Source organism: Pelophylax lessonae, assembly GCF_965119305.1.
Source record: "Pelophylax lessonae genome assembly, chromosome: 2".
Lineage (NCBI taxonomy): Eukaryota > Metazoa > Chordata > Amphibia > Anura > Ranidae > Pelophylax > Pelophylax lessonae.
The window spans coordinates 501,010,508-501,025,951 of record NC_138769.1 but is presented as its reverse complement, the minus strand read 5'-3'; positions in this window follow the sequence as shown (position 1 = coordinate 501,025,951).

The following is a 15,444-nucleotide window of genomic DNA, read 5'->3' as shown; positions in this document are numbered from 1 at the left end:
AGTCACAATCCCTCTAGCAGCCCATAACTGTGGATCAGGGAGATGATATAGATGTTTTAAATTAGGATTACCCCACAACGGAGTGTGGGGGGATATATGCAATGGTGTATTATATATCACCCGCGCCCGAGTCCATATCCGCAGGACAGTCTTCATCAGACTGGTTATTTGAGGATGTGCCTGTTCACCCCGGAAAACAAGATTACTAAGGGCCGCATATGAACCCAGTAGTGCTGCTTCTAGTGTAACTGCGGAATTAGTTTTGGGCTGGGAGAACCACCACCGGACCGTCACCAGAACAGCCGCCCAAAAATACAATTTAAAGTTAGGAAACGCTAAACCTCCTCTTGCAAGAGGAAGATATAGCGTACGTCTTGCGACTCGTGGAGTACGCCCGGCCCATACAAAAGTTGTTACAATACTATCTAATCTCGAAAAAAAGGTTCTAGTCATATCGATGGGGGAATTACGAAAAAGATACAGAAATTTCGGAAGATAGTTCATTTTTATTAAATTAATTCTGCCAACGGGGTACAAGGGAAGCATGCGCCAAGACGCACACTTTTTATTTAATTGTAAAACTAAAGGGTCAATGTTATTTTGCTGGTATACCTCCAATGTTGGACCCACTTTGATACCTAAGTACACCATATCCTGTACCCATTTCAACGGTGTCTGAGTATCAATTAAAGGTATCGATGGGTGTAGTGGAAAGATGACGGACTTAGACCAATTAATACTTATACCTGAAAAACGACCAAAGATGTCAAATAATTGTAGGGCCCTATGTAATGATGTGGAAGCATCCGCCAAATAGATCAAGGTGTCGTCTGCATATAAAGACAACTTCTCTTCAATAACCCCCACCTTAATGCCTCGGACTTGTGGGTCCGCTCGCAACATAATCGCGAGCGGCTCCAAAGCCAAGGCAAACAAGGCTGGGGATAACGGACATCCCTGTCGGGTACCCCTCAGTAGAGGGAATTTATCCGACAGAGATGTATTAGTACGGACTCTAGCCGTAGGGTTTTCATAGAGAAGCTTAATCCATGAGACGAAATTAGGGCCAAACCCGAAGCTAGCTAGGATCCTCCAGAGAAATGGCCACTCAACAGAATCGAATGCTTTCTCGGCTTCGAGGGAGGCGACCACACCTGCTCCCTCCCCCGACGCCAAGGCCATATGTGTAAACAATCTCCGGATATTGATATCAGTGCCCCGTTCAGGTATAAATCCAGTTTGGTCCGGATGGATCAAGCCTGTAATAACACTATTAAGTCGAGTGGCCAAGACCTTTGAAAGGATCTTCCCATCAACATTTAATAAAGAGATAGGTCTGTATGATGAACATAATGATGGGTCTTTCCCTGGTTTAGGGATCACAACAATAACCGCTTCGCTCATTGTTTTAGGGAGTTTCCCATCTTTTAGAGATCCTAGAAGAGTGGCTAATAAATGCGGGCCCAAAAGGTCCATATGGGCCTTATAGAATTCAACAGGAATTCCATCCAGTCCTGGTGTTTTATCAGGTTGTAGGGAGGCCACCACTTCCTGGATCTCCAAAAGAGTAATAGGGGCGTCTAATTTGGCCCTATCTCTATCAGTTAAGACTGGAAAGTCCACTGCCTGTAGATAATGATCGAGTTCATCTCCTGAATAATTAACCCTAGTATTATATAGGGCCCGATAATAATCAGTGAAGTTATGATTAATAGTTTCTGGATTAGAATGAAGAGTACCTGATTGATCCTGAATATGTGCTATACTATACCCACTTGTCTGTTCCCTAGAAATTTGCGCCAGCATTTTACCGTTATACTCTCCATATACGAAAATATGTTGGGATTGAGAAAGCAGTTTTTTCTGTGTAAGGGCTGTGCGTATTCCCATTACCTCCCTAGTCAAGGATTGAAATCGTGTATAGTGAGTGGGGTCTCTAGTTTGTATGTATAGATTTTCCATATCTCTAGCTTCCTTTTCTTTTTGCAATAGATTTGTTCGCCTATATCGTTGGATCTTCCCAATAGCTGTCTGATAATACCCCCGGGTGCAAACTTTAAAAGCGTCCCAGACCATAGCCACTGATGACGTGCCCGGATTTATCTCCCAAAAGGCCGCTATCTGGGGTTCAACTAAAGGGTTTATATCAGAATCAGCGATCCAATATCTGGATAAACGCCATAGTCTATGAGAGGGGTTACCAGATAATTCCATATTTAAGAGAAGTGGAGCGTGGTCGGAGATCCCACGAGGAAGAACCCGAATCTCCCGCACCCGAGATAGTAATGACCCACCTGCAAACATTAAGTCAATTCGAGAAAAGGTTTTATAAGTGGCGGAGTGGCAGGTATATTCCCTAGCATGGGGATGGTGCCAACGCCATAGGTCTGTCAACCCATAGGTCTCAGCCCATTCAGCAAGATCCGATCTAGTGGAAGAATCTCCAGTCATTCTATCCATGTTCGGGTCTGGAACCATATTAAAATCACCCACAATAAGTATGTTATCATTCTCATATTTTGCAATTTCTTTAAAAATTTTATATAACAGCCTGACTGAAGCCGGCGGAGGTATATATAACCCTACCAGCAATAAAGTAAAAGATGATATCTGCAGATTGAGCAAAACAAATCGTCCATCCGGGTCCAGGGAAAGACATGGATAAGAACGCTGACTCCACGAGCATACGTAGAAAACGTAGAGTGGTAATGATGCCCAACCCATGGTTTCTTAAGAGCCAGCGTTCGAGTACCCAACAAGTGGGTCTCCTGCAGGACACATATGTGGGGATTAAACGCTTTTAAATATTGAAACACTAAAGAGCGTTTCTGCGGGGAATTCAAACCTCTAGTGTTCCAAGAAATCACCCTTAAAGATTCCATATCCGCTCATAAAACAGTGTATACAACATAATAACAGTGTAAAAAAAAAAAAAAAAAAAGGGAAAACAACAGAAAAATACAATAAATACAATAACAGAGTAATGATTCAAACATCCCCATCCCCCCCACCCCACCCATCTCCCCAAAATTGGAGAGGGTTTGTATCCCACCCACCGCGGACCTCATAGGCCACCCTAGGGGGTAAGTGTCAAAAAAGGGCGCTATATTACCCCCCCCCCTTAGGAAAAAAAAAAAAAGAAAAAAAAAAAAGGAAAAGGGGGGGGGGGGAGAAGACTCCGGCGTTCAAAAAGGACGAAGAAAAAAAAAAACTTGTATCTTGATTCACCCAACTGTCGTGTAAAATTTGGGAAAGCAAACTATGACAGACCAAGAGGAAGGAGAAAAAAAAAAAAAGAGAAAAAAAAAAAAAGTTCAGTTTCAGTCTTATTTGTATGTCTCAAGCCAGGATAATACCTCTTTTGGGGAAGAAAAGAGACGCACATGTTCACCATCTTGTACCCGCAATTTAGCTGGAAACAGAGTACTATATTTCAACCCCCTTTCTCTTAACTTAGAACGGGCTTGATCAAATGACTTCCTCTGACGCTGTGTTTCAACAGAATAATCTGGAAAAATAAAAAGTTTACCACCCTCGTATTTCACTTCACCCTGAGAGCGGGCTGTTCGTAAAACAGTGTCCCGGTCACCATAATGAAGGAACCTCAGAATAAAGGTGCGTGGAGGAGAGCCAGGAGGCCCTCGCTTCCCTGGTATCCGATGTGCACGTATCACTGAAAAAAAAGCAGAGAATTTAGCTTCTGGAAGAATGGTCGGAAGTAAGTGTTCAATAAAGGTCACCGGGTTTGCACCTTTGGACCCCTCCGGAAGACCTATAATCCGTAAGTTATTCCTACGATTGCGGTTTTCTTTACCTTGAAAGAGCCATGCTTTCTATAGACAACTTAATTTTTTTTGAGTTCGTGTGGCGCCATCTAGTGTCTTTGTGAAAGAAAGTCAGGGATATTGCTAACAGCATGTCAAGGATACAAAACAAATATCAGTTAATACCTATAACAACAGTATTTAAACAAACCTTATCAGAGGAAGCCTGCCATTTCTGTTGACACACTTTCTGACAAGCTTGATGTAGTAAATTTTAACACAACATTTTCTAACTGTGGTTTCCTTATCGTATCAATAAGTGGTATTGGATCACCTAAGTAGATGGATCCATACCGTATGACTCAGAGTAAGTACCACATATATGTATACATACCCACATACATACATACGTGCGTAAGTATATGTACCCTTATATATCTATAAAACACGTGAATACTTGACTTAAACGTTTTTCTTCTTTTTCTTTTCTTTTATCCTAAATATCAGATGCAATAATATGATATAAATCATTAATAAAAAATCATTGCTCGTATGCCTAGCATAGCGTCAGCAATATCCGACAAAGATTCATGGCACTTTTGTAGACTGAGATGTATAAGGCTTATCTAATACCATATATCAGATTTCAAGGATTTTATACCTATAAAGTGCAATTAGAAAAGGGGAATAATAGGAGAGAGATACATTTTTGCGAGGAGAGAGTGAGGGAAAAAAAAAAAAAAGAAGAGAGGCTCAGATATTTTACTTCACAATAACCTTTTGGAAGTGAACATCAGTCTTTTCTGGGTTTACTGTGGACAGGAGACGATGGGAAGCTGCTTCCTCCTTGGTTGCGATGATGGGAACGTGATGGTGAGTTTGATAGAGAGTGTCTTCTTCTTCTTGACGAATTCGGAGACTTGTCATCTGGAATCTCCATGCGTTCTTCTCTTCTTGCTCGTTGTTGATCTGGGAAGAAGTTCCAGTCAGGAATAGGCATTCGTGGAATATTTAGGGCTTCGCAGAATGGGATAATATCTTCTGGGAACCTTATTTGGGCTGAGCGACCTCTGGGACCTGCTGAGAGGCAAAACGGAAGCTGCCATTTATAAGGAATGTCTCTTTCCCTCAGAATGTCCAGAAGGGGGCGCCGTGATTTCCTTTTTTGTAATGTTATCTGGGACAGGTCTTGAAATAGTTTAATCTCAGTACCTTGGAATAGTATTCTACCTCTCAGTCTAGCTTTGTTGAGAATCTCTTCTTTGGGTTGGAAATTGACTAGACATCCTATAACATCTCTCGGTGGGTCAGTATCTCTGCCTTTGGGCCTGAGTGCCCTATGTAACCTTTCCATCTCGATGATGTTATCCACTGGTCTCTCTAAGAGATCGTTAAAAATAGCTAGGACTGTTTGGTTAAGATTTGGGGGTTCAATTGACTCTGGGAGCCCTCTTACTCTGATATTATGTCTTCTCCCTCTGTTCTCCAAATCTTCAATGTGTCTGTTCATATCTCTTATTTGGGCTGCTTGCGAAGTAAGGGCTCTCTGTGCATCTGTAATTTCAGATTCGTGTCTGTCTGATGTGTCTTCTACATCCTCTAATCTTGTGTTTATATTTTGCATATCTCTGCCTAAGTCCATAATTGCTGCGTTGAATGAGGCTTTTATATCAGCAGCTACTGCTTTCAGCTCATCAAGAGAAGCAGGTGCAGAAGTTTTAATAGGGGACTCAGATATTTTTTTCCGCTCCCCTAGGAGGGCTTCTGCTGGCAGCTCTGCTAGCATTTGATGACTGTGGTTTTATAGTTGATGTGTCTTTTGGACGTACTGCAAACATGTCTGGAATGTGTCTCTCTGCGTCTGAGTCTCTAGGGGAACGTGAGCATGTCGCAGAGTTGTTGCAATCTGGTCTTCCCATGTTTAATGGTGGTACAAGTGTTATCCGTGAGAGGGCACAGGAGGCGCTGTGTGATCAGGCACTGGAGTTAAGTGGTCATTCTCAGTGGGTTTTAAAGTATTTAAGAAAAGTCAGGATCAGGATGGTATATCGTTAAAGTGGGCTGATGTGGGATGGATCCACTTTATGTGATAGGTTTTAGCTGTGGCAGAAAGCAGGATAAGCTGGGTTAAAGCTAGTGGAGGATGGTAAAAATTGAAAAGATCAGTGCTTACCCAGTCCACTGTGATACCTGGATCATCTGTTTAAGGAAAGTCCTGGATGCAGTGTCTATTAGGCCTCAACCCTGTCTGCCTCCCCTGCAGCGTTTATTTTTGACCAAAAAGGAGGATGATGGATCCAGGGGGGGTCAGGATGGCTGTGGGTACACTGACCTTCCACTCAGGTGATCCTTGGAGCTGGATGGCTGCAGATTGATGAGTACAATGGACGCTGTTCCACTTGTGCTGATCCTGACTAACCTCCTCTAATTTTTACTTGGTCCCACAAAATATAGGCATCCACCGATGCCTAAGCTCCTTTAGTGTACCTGGGCCGAGTGTCAGGGCTCAGGATGTTTTCCTGCAGTTAGATTGTGTCGGATTGTTACTAGGCCGCAATGGAGCCGGGACCTGTAGTAGGCCGTGATCCCGCCGCTCCGGTCCGCGGATAAACCGGGGGTATCGGACGATACCTTGTCCTCTGCTGAGGCAGGGGAGATGTCTTTTGGGGTGATCTATCTCTTTTGAGAGGCTAGATGGGGATACTTTAGCTCACAGTGTGCGGAGCTCTGTATCCCTGCGTCCTGCTCCGTCCGCTTCTGGCCACGCCCCCAGTTGCTTTTTATCCATGTAGCACCCTCCTAGGTAGGTGCTAGAGAGAAAGTATAGTTTTGAGTCCTGTCTGCTTACCAGAAGGACTGCAAATAAATCTATATTGTTCTCTGCTTACCAGAGAGCAGGATCTGTTAGTGAGGTCTGCTCATTGTGCTCAGGTGCAACTCATTCTGTTTGCAGAGTGTTTCACACTGGTCCAATTGGGAGGCATATTGGACAGTGGAAGGAAACCTGACAAATGAGTGTACATGCGTTTGATACAGCCCTGGTGATTTGGCAAAGGAAAAGTGCATCGGTGCATGCTGGGATACTGTATAAAAGCCAGGAGCACATGTGCTCTTGGTCTTTCGGCTGGATAGCAGAGTCCCGGAGGGAGGGGGCAGCTGCCTCCTCCTCTGTAGAGGTGTCATGCGGCCTTGGTTAGTCGACCAGGGGGCATGGAGAGTGCTAGTGAGGAACTGAACCCAGAGGTCCGGTAAAGCTGACTGAAAGGGGAGGCACTGGAGGAACTAATTCTGCAGTACAATGAGTACAGATCTGTGTCAAGGGGCCTGACCTGAGGGGGGCCACCCCTGCAACTAGAAGAGTCAGTAGACGGGTGTCAGTAAAGGGGATGCTAGTGAGTTTCCTGAAGATAATTTAGATTCACCAAGTCTATTGCTGGAGAGAAAAGAGCAAGGAGACTTAACCCTTTCTATACATGTGGCAGTATGGCTTCCACAAGCAACCTGGTGTGGCCAAGTGAGAGTTGTCCCTATCCATTGTGAATAGTTACAGTTGGAGTATCCCACTATTCCCTTCTCCCATCCAAGTTCCAAAATAAACACTAAAAACCAATACCCCTGGACTGTTTATTGTGTGATGAGCCATCGGGAGTAAGGAAAGATGTGTGAACTGTACCCCAAGTAATTGTGTGCTAGTAATCAGAGGAGGCCCGAGAAGTCATTATACAGCAGGCCCTACGGGAAAAGTGCTACATCCATATTAGTTGTCCTTTTGGGATTGCCGCCATCCATCTAGGGTGATGTCCACTTGTAGTAGGTATAAAGCTTTTCCAATCTGTGTCTTTAACCACTTGCCGACCAGCCGCCGCAGATGTACGGCGGCAGGTCGGCTCTCCCAGGCAAAGTCCTGTACATGTACGGCGCTCACCTGGGAGGAGCTAGGGGGCGAGGAAAGCCAGTGCATGTGACAGGTGGGATCCGATGGCCGCCGGCCACCTGCGATCCCCCCCCCCCCCCCCGCTGACAAGGAAGGACGGACGGACAGCTGATGTAAACACAGTAAACTCCACCTCTCCCTGAGGTGATCACAGAGACCATGTGATCCTGTTATATAGGATTGCCTGTCTCTATGGTCATCTCACAAGCCCAACCTCCCCACAGTTAGAATTACTCCCCTAGGCTTACATTTAACCCCTTGATCACCAATAGTATTAACCCCTTCCCTGCCAATGGCATTATTACAGTAACATGGCATATTTTTAGCACTGATTACTGTAGTAATGTCACTGGTACCCCCAAAAGTGTCAAAAAGGTCAGTTAAGGGTCCGATCTGTCCGCCAAAATGTCGCAGTCCCGCAAAAAATCACAGATCGCCGCCATTGCTAGTAAAAACAAAACAAAAAAAAAATTAAAATAAATCTTTCCTGTAGTTAGTAAGCGCAATAACTTTTGTGCAAACCAATAAAAATACGCTTATTGTGATTTTTTTTTACCAAAAATATGTAGCAGAAAACAAATTGGCCTAAAATGTTAAAAAAATTAGATTTTTAATTTTTTTTTTTTGGGAATGTTTTATAGCAGAATGTGAAAAATATTTTTTTTTTTAAATTGTCGCTCTTTTTTTGTTTATCGCGCAAAAAATAAAAATCGCACAGGTGATCAAAAGAAAGCTCTACTTGTGGGAAAAAAAGGACGTCAATTTTGTTTGGGTACAGTGTCACACGACCGCGCAATTGTCCGTTAAAGTAACGCAGTGCCGAATCGCAAAATAGGGCCTGGTCATTAAGCAGCAAAATCTTCTTACAGTGGTTAAAGAATGTTTGCGTATCTAGTTTCCCCTGATGTTTGTAATTCTCTAGATCCAGATATTAAACTTTTAGTTTTATTATAGTTAGCTGTAAACAAGATATTATATATACAGTATTTATATCCACTTCCTTTAGGAACTCGTTTAACCTTGATTCTGAGCCCTCCCAAATTAGGAACACATCATCAATATATCTTTTATAGGTCTTCAATTCTGGTCTTGGTGTTTTGTATATATTCTCCACCTCCCACTTGCTTATAAATACATTACCTACTGTTGGTGCATATTTAGCACCTATGGCAACACCCCTTTTTGTTTGTAAAAACTCCTGGGAGGCCAAAAATAGCTTCCACTCATTGTTAATTGCTAAGTTGTAGCAAAAAGTCTATTTGTTTATCTTTTAATTTTGTTTTATGTTTCAATGCCCACTCTACTGCTCATAAGGCATCCTTTTTTTTAAATATTTGTATATGATGAATTCACATCAATACTCGCCGGTATATAAAGTTCATTCAATGGAATTTTTTTAATATGATTGATTAGATCTCTACTATGTTTTACATGAGATGGATATTTTTGAGCTATTGGCTGTAGATAGTGGTCTAGATATTCACCAACCCTAGAAAAAATGGATTCCACTCCATTGCTAATGGGTCTCCCGGGGGGGGGGGGGTTGTCCTTATAGATTTTTGGAACCTGGTAGATGAAAGAAATCTTGGGGGCCTCTGAAATTATATATTTCACTTCATTTTTAATTATAATCCCTTCCTTCTGCACTTTCTTCAAAAATTTGTGAGTTTAGCTTTAAGCTGGTTAAGTGGGTCTCTTTTCAATTTTTTATATGTCTCCTCATCTGCTATCAGTCTATTCGATTCCTTAATATAATCGCTTCTATTAACCACTTGCCGACCACCCCAAGCAGATTTACTGCAGCAGGGGGGCTCGGCTGTGCATAATCACGTAGATCTACATGATTATGTGCGCACGGTTTCAGCGGCGTGCACGCGCCTCAGAGCCACTATCCCACTATGATTAGACACAGTGGGAGGCAGACCGTGGGAGGAGTGGGTTCGATCGCCGCCGGCCTCCCGCAATCTTCAGCAATACTGACAGGAGAATGTAATGTAAACAATGCAAGACGGCTCTCCTGTCAGAGAGGCAGGGAAAGATCGTGTGATTCAGCTAAGCTGAATCACAGATCTCTCTATGCCTCTGTTCAATCATTCCCCCCCACAGTTAGAAAGCACATATAGGGAACACATTTAACCCCTTGATCACCCTCAGTGTTAACCCCTTCCCTGCCAGTGTCATTTATACAGTAACAGTGCATATAATTTAGCACTGATCACTGTATTAATGTCACTGGTCCCCAAAAAGTGTCGCTTAGTGTCAGATTTATCCACCGCAATGTCTCAGTCCTGATAAAAAATTGCTGATCGCTGCCATTACTAATAAAAAAATTTAAAAAATAAAAAGTCTATAAATCTGTCCCGTAGTTTATAAATGCTATAACTCTTGCGCAAACCTATTATTATACGCTTTTTGGGATTTTTTTTTCTGAAAATATGTAGCAGAATACAAATTGGCTTAAACTGATAAAAAAATTAGATTGGTTTTTTTTTGGGAATGTTTTATAGCAGAAAGTAGAAAATATTGGTGTTTTTTCAAAATTGACGCTCTTTTTTTGTTTATAGTGTAAAAATGAAAAAACACAGAGGTGATCAAATACCACCAAAAGAAAGCTCTCTCTCTCTCTCTCTCTCTCTCTATATATATATATATATATATATATATATATATATATACACTACTCAAAAGAGCAATGGAACACTTTGAAAACACATCAGATCCCAATGGGGAATTTCATGCAGGATATCTTTACTGATATTGACTGGGTATTGTGTTAGGAACGAAAGGATGCCACATTGTTCGATTAAAATGATCAACCTACAGAGGACTGAATTCAAAGACACCCCAAAAATCAAAGTGAAATAAAGATGCAGCAAGCTTGTCCGTTTTGCTTAAATTTCATTGCAGCAACTTAAAATGGTACTCAGTAGTTTGTATGGCCACCATGTCCTTGTATGCATGCCTGACAACGTTGGGCCATGCTCCTAATGAGACGACGGATGGCATCCTGGGGTATTTCCTCCCAGATCTGGACCAGGTCATCGCTGAACTCCTGAACAGAATGAGGTGCAATCTGGCAGCGCCAAATGGACCGAAACACAATGTCGTAGAGATGTTATATTGGATTTAGGTCAAGCGAGCATAGGGGCAATTCATTGGTATCCCTTCCTTTATCCTCCAGGAACTGGCTGCATACACTTGCCAAATGAGGCGGGGCATTGCCATGCACCAGGAGGAACCCAGGAACCATTGCACCAGCATAGGGTCTAACAATGGATCCAAGGATTTCCGTTACCTAATGGAAGTCAGAGTGCCATTGTCTAGCCTGTAGAGGTCTGTTTGTCTCTCCATGGATATGCCTCCACAGGCCTCCACAGACCATCACTGACCCACCACCAAATCGGTCATGTTGCACGATGTTACAGGCAGCATTATGTTCTCGATGGCTTCTCCAGACCCTTTCAAGTCTGTCACATGTGCTCAGGGTGAACCTGCTCTCATCTGTGAAAAGCACAGGATGCCAGTTGGTGGACCTGCCAGTTTTAAATGGCAAATACCAATGAAGCTCCCCAGTGCCGGGCAGTGAGCACAGGGCCTACTAAAGGATGTCGAGCCCTCAGGCCACCTTCTTGAAGTCTGTTTCCAATTGTTTGGTCAGAGACATTCACACCAGTGTCCTGCTGAAGGTAATTTTTTAGGGCTCTGGCAGTGTTCATACTGTTTCTCCTTGCACAAAGGAGCAGATACTGGTCCTGCTGATGGGTAAGGACCTTCTATGGCAAGGTCCAGCTCTCCTAGAGTGACTGCCTGTCTCCTGGAATCTTCTCAATGCTCTTGAGATTGTGCTGCGGGACGCAAAAAACCTCCGGGCAATGGCACGTATTGATGTGCCATCCTGGAGGAGTTGGACTGCCTGCGCAACCTCTATAGGCTCCAGGTATTGCCTCATGCTACCAGTAGTGATACTAGTAGACCGTAGCCAAATGCAAAACTAGTGAAAAACAGTCAGGAAAGATGAGTAGGTAAAAAAATGTCAGTGGCCTTCACCAGTAAAACTATTCCTGTTTTGGGGGTTGTCTTATTGTTGCCCATCTAGTTCACCTGTTGTCAATTTAATTAACACCAAAGCAGCTGAAACTGATTAACAACCCCCTCTGCTACTTGAGTATCTGACCAGATCAATATCCCAGGAATGTAATTGACTTGATGCTATAATCTGATTAGAAAGTGTTCCTTTATTTTTTTAGCATTGCATAAAAAAAAATTATATATATATATATATATATATATATATATATATATATATATATATATATATATATATATATATATATATATATATATACACACAAACACACACAAACTCGTCACCTCACCAGATACAGTAAAAAGCATGTGTATTTATTTCTTGTATTTTACACACAGTCACGCGCACGCGCTATACATGTTTACAGCAGAAAAACCTGAATAGTAAAGTTCATTTTGCCAGATATAATATTCCTAAAATGATTGAGAAAAAATTGACACATAATGCAAACAACATTTTGCTTAAGGTTTTACAGTAATAATCATAGTGCAGTTTATGTAGGAAAGAACTGACCACAATAGAACAGAAGCTACACATCAATTACTAATGTCCACTAGGTGTCACCATATGAAAATAAACATGCAGCTACATGTTTAATGCACAATAACAATAAACATTGAAAAGATTATCAACCATCATCCATTCCTAAAAGCAATGTGAGGAATAAAGTAGGTTGGAGTAAAAGAATCATAATCGTGTTCTCATTTTTCTCAGCAAGTATGCAGCAGATTATAGAAAATGATGGTAGTGTACAGGGCAGCCATTATTTGTGCTAGAGAAAATTCAAATTAAAGCAAATACTTTTTATTCCCTACTCATTTTGATTTAACAAAAGCATTTACGTACATGATATTAATTTATCATTGAGATACCAAACTATACGACAGATCTTACAGTTCCGTAGCTCTAGGCATACTGTTTCTTTATATATTGATAGCTATATACTGCATGTGTATATGCTTTTATGTGTATATGTGCTGCATAATGTGTAGCGCCACCCCCAAAGGAGTTGCTGGTTAAATCTTAAGTCCTCTGTCTTCTGCCTCGACTCCAAGAACAAACTAAGCCCCTCTGACACACCTGGTTAAATGGACAGACCTCTGCAAGCACAGATATAGACACAATTGGAAAATAACCCCCAACTGGCTGTATGTTACTATAGTAAACGCACACACACCCATTTAGTGAAAAGCAAATTTATATATTGAAACCACTAAAAATAAAGACAGTCTGAGATAACATAGGCTCACCCAAGTAAATTAAACATAGTCAGCTATACAAAATGTCACTATATCCAAGTAAAGAGTAATCAGTTCTTTGACTTTAAATAGAGTCAATGAGTGAAATAGCAATAAGTAACTTAAATAACTCCTATGAACAGTACAACATATAAATAACTACACTGTCTTAGAGTGCACTCTAAGGAAAGGGGTGGAGGGGGGACAAAAGTGTGGTACTTATTTAAAACAAAGCAAACCGGCAAAGGGTTAGGGGAATTCCTAAGCTCATCGGCCAGGTAAGACGTTGAAGCTCTTTGAGGCAGTCTCTAAGGTGTTGGAGATAATATGTGACTGACTGTGTAGATTCTAGCGGCTCAATCTCTGATGACAGCATCAAATAGTGACAGTCACAGGCAATGGCCGCAAGGGCCTCTCACCGGTCCCAGCGACACAGCAACAACAGTTCCTCTGAACAGATGTCCTCTCACTTTTGGTTGCCCGTGGCGACACCCACAACTGGCACTGCAGGGGGAGGGGTATTCTCACAGCTGCTCTGCCCCCTGGTTCATAGGCCACAGCGTGGGTCACCTGTCTCTCTCCCTTGAAGTAATGGCTCATATCTCTCTCTGGCTGGTGATGCTCACTTTCAATCGTGTCCCTCAGCAGTGTCCTCTTGCTCTTCTCTGGCTGGCTCAACTCCAGGGGCAGTTGTGGCTTTGTCTCTCTCTTTCTCCCTTCTGAACCACCTCAGCCTTCTCAGCACTTCCTGAAATCTCCTCTGTGTCCTCTGCAGTTAGGGAAATCAGAAAGTCTTCCTGGCCTGTCAATGATTGGCTCTGTGGTATAAACTCTGATGCCTGAGGCCTGAGGATTCCAGTATCCACTTCTCTAGAAGGCAGTAGAGTGGCATTTTCTGATAGCGTAGACTGCCACGGCCAGCTCATGCCCTGTTCTTCTTCCTCACTGTCCTCTTCATCTTTGTTCAGTGGCATAGACTTGAGACCTTGTTATTGGACATGATCCCTGAGAGGTAGTTCAAGTAGGCTGTGGAACTGGTTGTTGAGGCACATGAACTGCTTCTGATAGCGGCTGTAGGTAATTACAGTGCCAGGTCTTTAGTGGCCCCGTACCTCCTTCTGGGCAGACTTGGTATACTGGTAGTTCTGGCAGCTGCTTACAGATAATATAAGCCTGTGACTTCCAGCAATCAGCCAGCTTGTGTTTCCCAGGGACACTCTGTCACCAGGCTGCAGATCATGTACCCTCACCTTTAAGTCAAAATGTATTTTGTTTCGCTGCCCTCAGGTGTCTGAGGCAGTCTGAGCTTTCTCATATGCTGCTTTTAGACCCCTACTCCAATGATCCACATAACCTCTGTGGGACATCATCGAGGTATGGTCCAGGGATGTGCCGAATGCTAAGTCAACTGGCAGTCAAGCTTTCCTTCCAAATAGCCTGTAAGGTCAGTAGCCTGTGAAATAATTTTCAGTACTATTATAGGCATGTGCGATGGCTGCAATATGCCTACTAAAATGCTGCTTCTACTCTGAAGTAAGAGTCCCAAAGCATATCTAAAAGGGTGCTGTTAAACCTTTCTGGCTGAGGGTCCCCTTGAGGGTGGTAGGGAGTTGTTCTTGATTTCTGAATAACCAAAAGGTCTAAGAGTCTCTTGATGAGTCTATTCTCAAAGTCTCTCCCCTGGCCAGAGTGAATACATTGAGGTAGGCCGTAATGGACAAAGAACTTCTCTACCAGAATTTTGGCCACCGTAGATGCTTGCTAGTCTTTAGTTGGAAATGCCTGGGCATACTGTGTAAAGTGGATGGTTACCACCAGGACATATCCCTGTCCACTTGAGTCAGGCTCCAGACACAGAAAGTCAATGCATACTAATTCCATTGGTCCTTGAATTTGAAGATGGCTCATTGGGGCAGCTCTGTGGGGCAAGGTCTTCCTCTGTGAACACTGCATGCTGTATCCCTCAACTTCAGTCTGCATACAGGGCCAATATAAATGGTCTCTCACCAGTTTGAACATTCTTTCAGGCCCTAAGTGACCATAGTTGTTGTGTTCAGCAGTCAGTACAGTCTCTCTATACTTTCTGAGCAGGAACAATGGCCACTCATCTTCAAGATCATCCAAGGGGACCCTTTGGTAGACCACCCCATTGCGTAACTGCAGTCAATCCATTTCCTTGTGTACTAATCGTGCTTCTTTAGGAAAGTCTGTTAGCAGTAGATCTGGGCGTTTGCCCTCCAGAGCCTTTAGTGTTAAACTACAGAGGAGATCTTCCATCTGGTCCTTGCTTAAGTCCCTGTCTGAAAGCTTAGGTAGGCCGTCGTCCTTGACTTGGGACAGATCACAGTAGTATTTGGGGACACCTGCCACTGAGACTCTGATGGCTTCAGAACCAGTTGTTCCTCTGGCCTGGTGTTCAGG